The sequence below is a fragment of the Accipiter gentilis genome, chromosome 9, assembly GCF_929443795.1.
Source record: "Accipiter gentilis chromosome 9, bAccGen1.1, whole genome shotgun sequence".
NCBI classification, from domain to species: Eukaryota; Metazoa; Chordata; class Aves; order Accipitriformes; family Accipitridae; genus Astur; species Astur gentilis.
In genome coordinates, this window is record NC_064888.1 from 29086485 (window position 1) to 29093254 (window position 6770).

Sequence of the window (6770 nt, forward strand, 5' to 3'; positions counted from 1 at the left end):
GAGGTCCCTGCTGAGAGCCCCAGTACCTGGATATGTCCCTGGGGAAGAGGGCCAGGCTGGTAGCCACTTCTCTCCTGCAGCAATGGGACTGGGGGAGCTGGAGGGCACCGAAACCCCAAAACCTGCCCAGCAAGGACTGGTGACAGCAGACGCAGGGAGTGAAGCAGTTTGCATGGCAGGCAAGGTCAGCCAAAGCCCCTGCCGGTCTTCATGGGGTGAGGGCGTTCGCAATGTCCTTTTGCAGCTCCCCAGCACAGGGAAAGAGCCTGGGTGGGAGGCAGGGGGTCAGGTCCTGAGGATGGGGTCAGCTCCCAGGGATGGGGAGGTCTGCAAATGCTTTCCGATGAGCTGTTTCTTTCCCTGAAAAATGGAATTTCATTAAATCAGCTTTGAAGTAGTGGGGGAAATTCCCATGTTGTGCTTGCACTTCGCTTTGTCTCGATTGGATAATTATGAAAAATACAGCTTTCCAAGCATGTCACTTGTTCTTCTTCAACTTAAAAATTTCTCTTCCACCTCATTCTCCAGGCAGTATTTTTTACTTCATCTCAGCTGGGGGGTGGTGGTGGTGAAAATCTTCTCTATCTGGTACTAAAAGAAAAGAGAGACAAAACCTCTCTGATTTAAAACTTTCTCACCAACAAAATAAGGACCAAGTGAAACATTTTTTTCCCAACCATCTTTGTTCCTCTTGAAAATTTTCAAAAGGAAAAAAGCCACCAAAACACAAAAACTCAGTAGTTTCCTCCCTGAGCTGATGGAGATCTCTCTAGAGGAAATGTGTCCGATAAGCTAAAGTAAAGCCGCCTCCCCTGCTTTATCTCAAGCAGTGTCAGATGGGTATTTCTAGCAGGATCTCTTCTGGACACTCAGAGCATTGAATTACTCTCCCATCCTGTACTCCTCCACTGAACTGTTTCGGAGCTCCCGGATCAGCGCTCACTGGAGATGCTGGGCAGCCATGCTGCAGTGGGATGTGGTTTGTGGCCGGAGGGCAGGCGAATGTCCATCTCCGTCCTTCAACCCACCTGCTTTGCTGGAGAGGGCTAGGGGTGCCCTGGGAGTTGCCCCCTCTGCCATGCAGTGTGGCTGGGAGGCCCCCATTTCTTCAGGGGTTTTTCGGTCTTAGGAAAGCTGCTTTGGTGCCTCAGTTTCCCCATTAAGTGTTGCAAGCAGCCACCTCACTGCTACCTTTCCTAAAGCAAGCATGGACCAGAAATATTTGCATTTCCTGGCATTAGAGGCATCTCAATTCACCCCGAAATCCAAAGCCAGCAGCCCTTGCTTCTGCACCCACACAGGGCCACGCAGGGAACTGAGTCCCTGAAAGCATCCAGGTTCCAAAACACCCCATGGCTCAGACTGGACACCTGCTGCCAGCCTGGCTGGGGCACAGATGGCAGTGGTAAGTGCACGGCTGGTCATGTCCTCGCCCCAGCTGGGTCCATTTTCCCCATCTCAGGTTTTGCTGCTAATATTCCCACTTGCCCAGGGAGATAACCCCCTCGGCTGCCATCACTGGGGGATCAACCTGCACCTTCATCCACCATCTCCCTCAGGGCTTTGCATCCAGGCGCTGCAATGGGGATGCCCATCCTTGCAGCAGAGAGAGGGCCAAAAGGAGCCCGGCCCGGAAACCCTGACCTAAAATTGCCCATTAATTGATGTTGCTCATTCCCCAGTGATTAATTGTCAAGAGAAACCATGTCACATTTTGCAAGCCCAGACTCCAGCGCAGCGACACCATGGGTCCTTTATCAGCCTCGGGGCCCGCCGCGGCACCAGCCTGTCTGAGCCAGCCAGGTACCTCCAAGTCTCAGGGCTTGTTTGTTTTGGTGTAAGTCTGAGCATAATTGGGGCTAAAGAAAAATACCCACAGCAAAACAAATGCGGCGCCAATGATGGACACAGCCCTGCAGCCAGCACGAAGACAGATGGGAGGAGAGCCTGTCCCAAGAAGCCCAGGTGGAGATGCTTGGAGAGTTCAACACATGGCTGTCGACCGCGCAATTAAGTTCCAGCAGCCCCTGTGAGAGTCAAGACACTGGCCAAGCACCTCCTGCAGCCTGGACATGCCCAGGGCCGGAGGGAGAGCCCCACCGCATCCTGCTCTGCCCTCCCAGCCAGGGGAGAGGGGCCACCTGCGCCAGCCACGGGACTTTCTTGTGGCTTTCCTTGCCCCAGCTTCCCCCAGCACCACCCTGAATAATTCATGTACGAGACAGAGAAGGGGATAAATCACAAGCAATGATTAACATGAGTTATTTTACGTGCTGGGAAGATCTATCGGCCTGGCTCTGCCAGGTTGCAGTGATTAATGCAGCGCCGCTCCCCTGGACAGAAGCTCTTACATTCAATTACAGATGCTGGGGGGCTCCCAGGCAGCAAGAAATCAAACAGAGATGAGACTGACTGGGGAGACCCCAGGCCACTGTAAAAGATTTCGAGTGGATCTGCCCCATATTAGCCTCAATCAGGTTTAATGGGGTTCAGACAGGTTAAGGAACCAAATACACACAAAAATCAGGCTCTGACATCCCCGTGCATTTGTGATTTAATGCAAAGCCATCAAAGCCAGTTCTTAGGTCACGTCGATCATGTGAGTCTGCAGGTTTATCAGGCCAGCCCTCTGATGCTCTGGGAGCAGACTAGCCTGGGGTGCAGAGGCTATTTTAAAAATAAATTTAAAAAATGCAACATCCTGGCTTAACTATCATTAATTAATTAACAAACTGAATGTTATTATAATTCCTTGGTAACCACTGACTCCAAATGCCCTTTTTCACCCTGTCCAGGGCTGCCGCTTGTGATGCACTTGTTTCCAGGTCAGCCTGGGAGCTTTGCTTTTTTGGGGCAGGAGCCCTCCTGTGCCCAAATGATTTGTTTCTGATGACAAGCAACCTTACAGAGATGCTTCTGCATCTGCTGGAGGGTCCCCCCGTCTGCTGGGGGGTTGTAGCTGAGCCCTTACCAAGACTATAGGTGTCAGATGCGATGTGATGAGGTTTGAATCCAGCTCCTGGGCTGGCTCTGAATAGTGACTATTTTTTGCTGTTTGATCTCTCTGCTGTAGTTATACCTGACTCCTTCCTCTCGTGTCATTGGCCTCAGTAATAAAATGCCTGTTTATTCAGACCTAGATCTTGTTAATCAACACAACACCAAATTTAGGACCAGAAAAGCCACCACTGAGCTGCCTCCATGCAGCTAGGCTGTAACTATGTATTTTAGAGCGTTGATCACATCAGACCCACAACACCCATTGGAAAGAAGGGGAAAGGCTGTGGTCACAGACCTCTTGGCAGCAAAGCCCCCTGCCCTGCTCACTGGCATGCACAGCACCAGTTCCCTCCACAGCCTGGCCGGGCTCTTGTTCCCCCCAGCATGGCACAGCGATCTGCCTGGAGGAGTTATATCAGCCCAAGCCATTAACATAGAAAGTTATTAGTAGACTCTTGGGCAGAGTCTATTTTCATATTCATTTGGCTAATTAAATGTAATTCATTGCTCAGGATTACCACGAAGGATCCCAAGCCCCATTAGTTATGCTGTATTCACAGGGGAGAAAGGGTGTCATCCCCGTGCAGAGATGATTCATGGTCACACAGGACATGCCCTGTCTGCTGTGGCTCTGTCACCCATGGATGATGATAGACACAGGGGCTGATTTGAGTTATTTGGGCTCCAAGGAGCAGGCACCTCTTCTTTGCACCCACAGGGTCTTTAAAGAGGTGACATCTGGCCGTGGCTTTCTGCGACGGCAGGGCTTGGAAGATGCTCTGTGAGCATCCTGGCCATGATCAATATTTGGAGCCTGCTGGCCCTGGCTGCCCTCCCCGGGGCCCAGCGGAGCATATGGGTGTTCCCAAGCCACCGGCTAGTGTTGCAGCAGCTCTTAAGATGTCACTGATCTCCTCGTGGGGACCCTCTGCTGGTCACATAGACTGAAGTGGTGGGAGAGTCCAGGGACCTTTCCAGGGTCACACCTCCAGCCTGGTCCCCATGCCCGTGTTGTTACCTGGCACATCAAAAGGCAATGCTACAAAATCACCAGTAAGTGGGATTTTCTGCTCCAGACAGGACACTGAAGGTGGGGATAAGAGGAGCTGAGATGGATGCCCCGAGAAATGGCATGGAGACACTTCCCAGTGACCAAGGCACTCACAAGAGGGACATGGTGTCTCCGGTGAGCACTGGCCTCCCGTTTCTGTTTACTGTGTCCCCCATGTTTGGGTCCAGCCTCGCTGCAAACAGCAGCACAGCTGGATCTGGTTTCACTCCTTTTCTCAAAGCAAACAAACACAGACAGCTTTACCCGCTGTGTCAGCCTGGGGGGCACCAGGGCAGGCGGGCAGGCTTCATCCTCCCATGGATGCTGCACGCAGCCAGCCGCAGGCTGGCTTGGGTGCTCCAGGCTGCACCCACCGTGTCCCCCCCCTCAGCCCAGGCACCAACTCCTCCTTGCACCCCGCTGGTGGGAGAAGCCAGCCCGTCTCTCCACATGGCAGAGGGTCTCAGGGCTGCCATGCCCCTCGCACAAGGATGAAGTCACCCTTTGTGTGGTACAGGCAGGACAGAAGTCAATGCCATGCGTGGGTTTGGCTAGCAGGGCTGCCTGGAGACCCACGGGCACAGCGCTGCATCCGCAGGGTGCATGAGGGATGTGCAGAGAGGGTCAGAGCTGAGCTGCACGGCCAAGGGCAGGGGGAAGTGGAGGGGTCCGGGCTGGGGGAGAGCACTGGGCAGAGCTGATGTGCAGTGGTGGTGGGAGAGCCGGTCCAGCCCCGCTGCCTGGTGTCTGCATTTTGGTGCCCGTGGCAAAATCCACCTGCCGCGCAAAGCAAACCTGTACCTGCCTGCCCCACAGCCTGGGTCCAGCTGCATGTCCTGGCTGGTTGCAGAGGGATGGGCTGGAAGCAGGCCAGGAGTAGGCAAAGGAGCTGGAAGCCAGGGGGGCTTTGCCTCTCTTTGGGGCAGCTCACATGCAGAGCGAACCCGGGCTGCCTGTGCGCCACTGCCGGGGCAGAGCCACAGGGGAAGGCAAGTCCCTAATTTCTGCCTCCAGCCCCATCTCAAGGTTGGGCAGGTGTCCTGGTTTCAGCTGGGATAGAGTTAACTGTCTTCCTAGTAGCTGGTACAGTGCTATGTTTTGAGTTCAGTATGCAAAGAATGTTGATAACACTGATGTTTTCAGTTGTTGCTAAGTAGTGTTTAGACTAAAGTCAAGGATTTTTCAGTTTCTCATGCCCAGCCAGTGAGAAAGCTGAAGGGGCACAGGACACAGCCAGGGCACCTGAACCAAACTGGCCAACAGGGTATTCCATGCCATGGGACGTCCCATCTAGTATAGGAACAGGAAAGTGGGGGATGGAAGCGCAGCTCGGGGACTAGCTGGGTGTTGGTCGGCGGGTGGTGAGCAATTGCCCTGCGCATCATTTGTACGTTCCAATCCTTTTATTAGTGTTATCATTATCATTATTAGTTTCTTCTTTTCTGTTCTATTAAACCATTCTTATCTCAACCCACGAGTTCTACTTCTTTTCCCGATTTTCTCCCCCATCCCACTGGATGGGGGGGAGTGAGTGAGAGGCTGCGTGGTGCTTAGTTGCTGGCTGGGGTTAAACCACGACAGCAGGCGGCCAGACCAGCGCTGCCGAGGGTCCCTGGGTACTCTCACTGCCCGGCAGCTGGGAGATGGCTTTTTGCTGCAGACAGAGCTGCAGCATTGCGGTCATCCTCTGAATTCCTTGTTTATTTGCCATACGCCACCCAGCTCTCTGGAATCCAGCTCAGTGCTGGTAGCTGGCAGCATCGGCCAAGCCAGGCACACACCTACAACAAGCCCTGCGAGGTGGGGAAAGCAGGGGATGGCATCTCTGGGAGTTCAGGGAGGACGTACTGTGGGCAGCCTGTGCCACTTGCCTGCAGTCCAGTGGGCAAGGAAGGAGCAGGGAGCTTACTCCCCATTGCTCCCAGGTACCTGGCAGCCCGCTGCCCCGTGTCCTGCCTCTGTGTCGGCTCGCAGCCCCACCACGCACCAGTCTCCACCGCCTCCTGTTATCAGTCGCTGAAATCCCACCTGTTTTCCCTGCCATTTGTAGTAGTAGCCCTGTCCATATTAACCCCTGACCCCACCGAGCTGCTCTTTTCTTCTTTCAACAATTGTATTTACTGAGTGCTTGGAGGTTGGCTTTTTTCTCCACGCCAGAGCTCAGCCATCCTGTCTCCAGCCCAGGATGCTTCCTGGCCCTTCCCAGCTTGGAGGGTCCATGATGGCCACAGCCCGGTGCAGGGATGCCGCTCCTGCCAAGCCAGCCAGTGAGTCAGAGCAGCCCCAGCATGCCTGAAAAGCCCGGCAAAAACTGGTGCTCACTTTTTGCTGGGAGATCTTTGGAAGAAGTCCTCCATCCTCTCCAGTCACCGTCCCTGCTGAGTTCCCATGGGACCCCAGCCTTGCTTGCGTATTGATTGGGAGGGTCCCAGCCTCACCCGTCCCAGGACCAGCTGTGCTCCCGGCTGCCCCAGTCCCAGATGGGGAAAAGTTGGACCTGCCTGGGACCTTGAGAGCCCAGACAGAAAAGAGTTTGGGGGTGAAGGCCAAGGGCAGAGGGTGTGGGGTGGAAGAGCTTTTGCAAACCCTCACCAAACGAGCCCACCTCAGCCTCAGCAGACTTCCGTTCACCCTTCTCCCCTCACTCACCCTTCCTTAATTATTCTTAATGGGCAAGCTCATAAGAGCTTCTATTAACTTCATTACCAGATCAATTAGT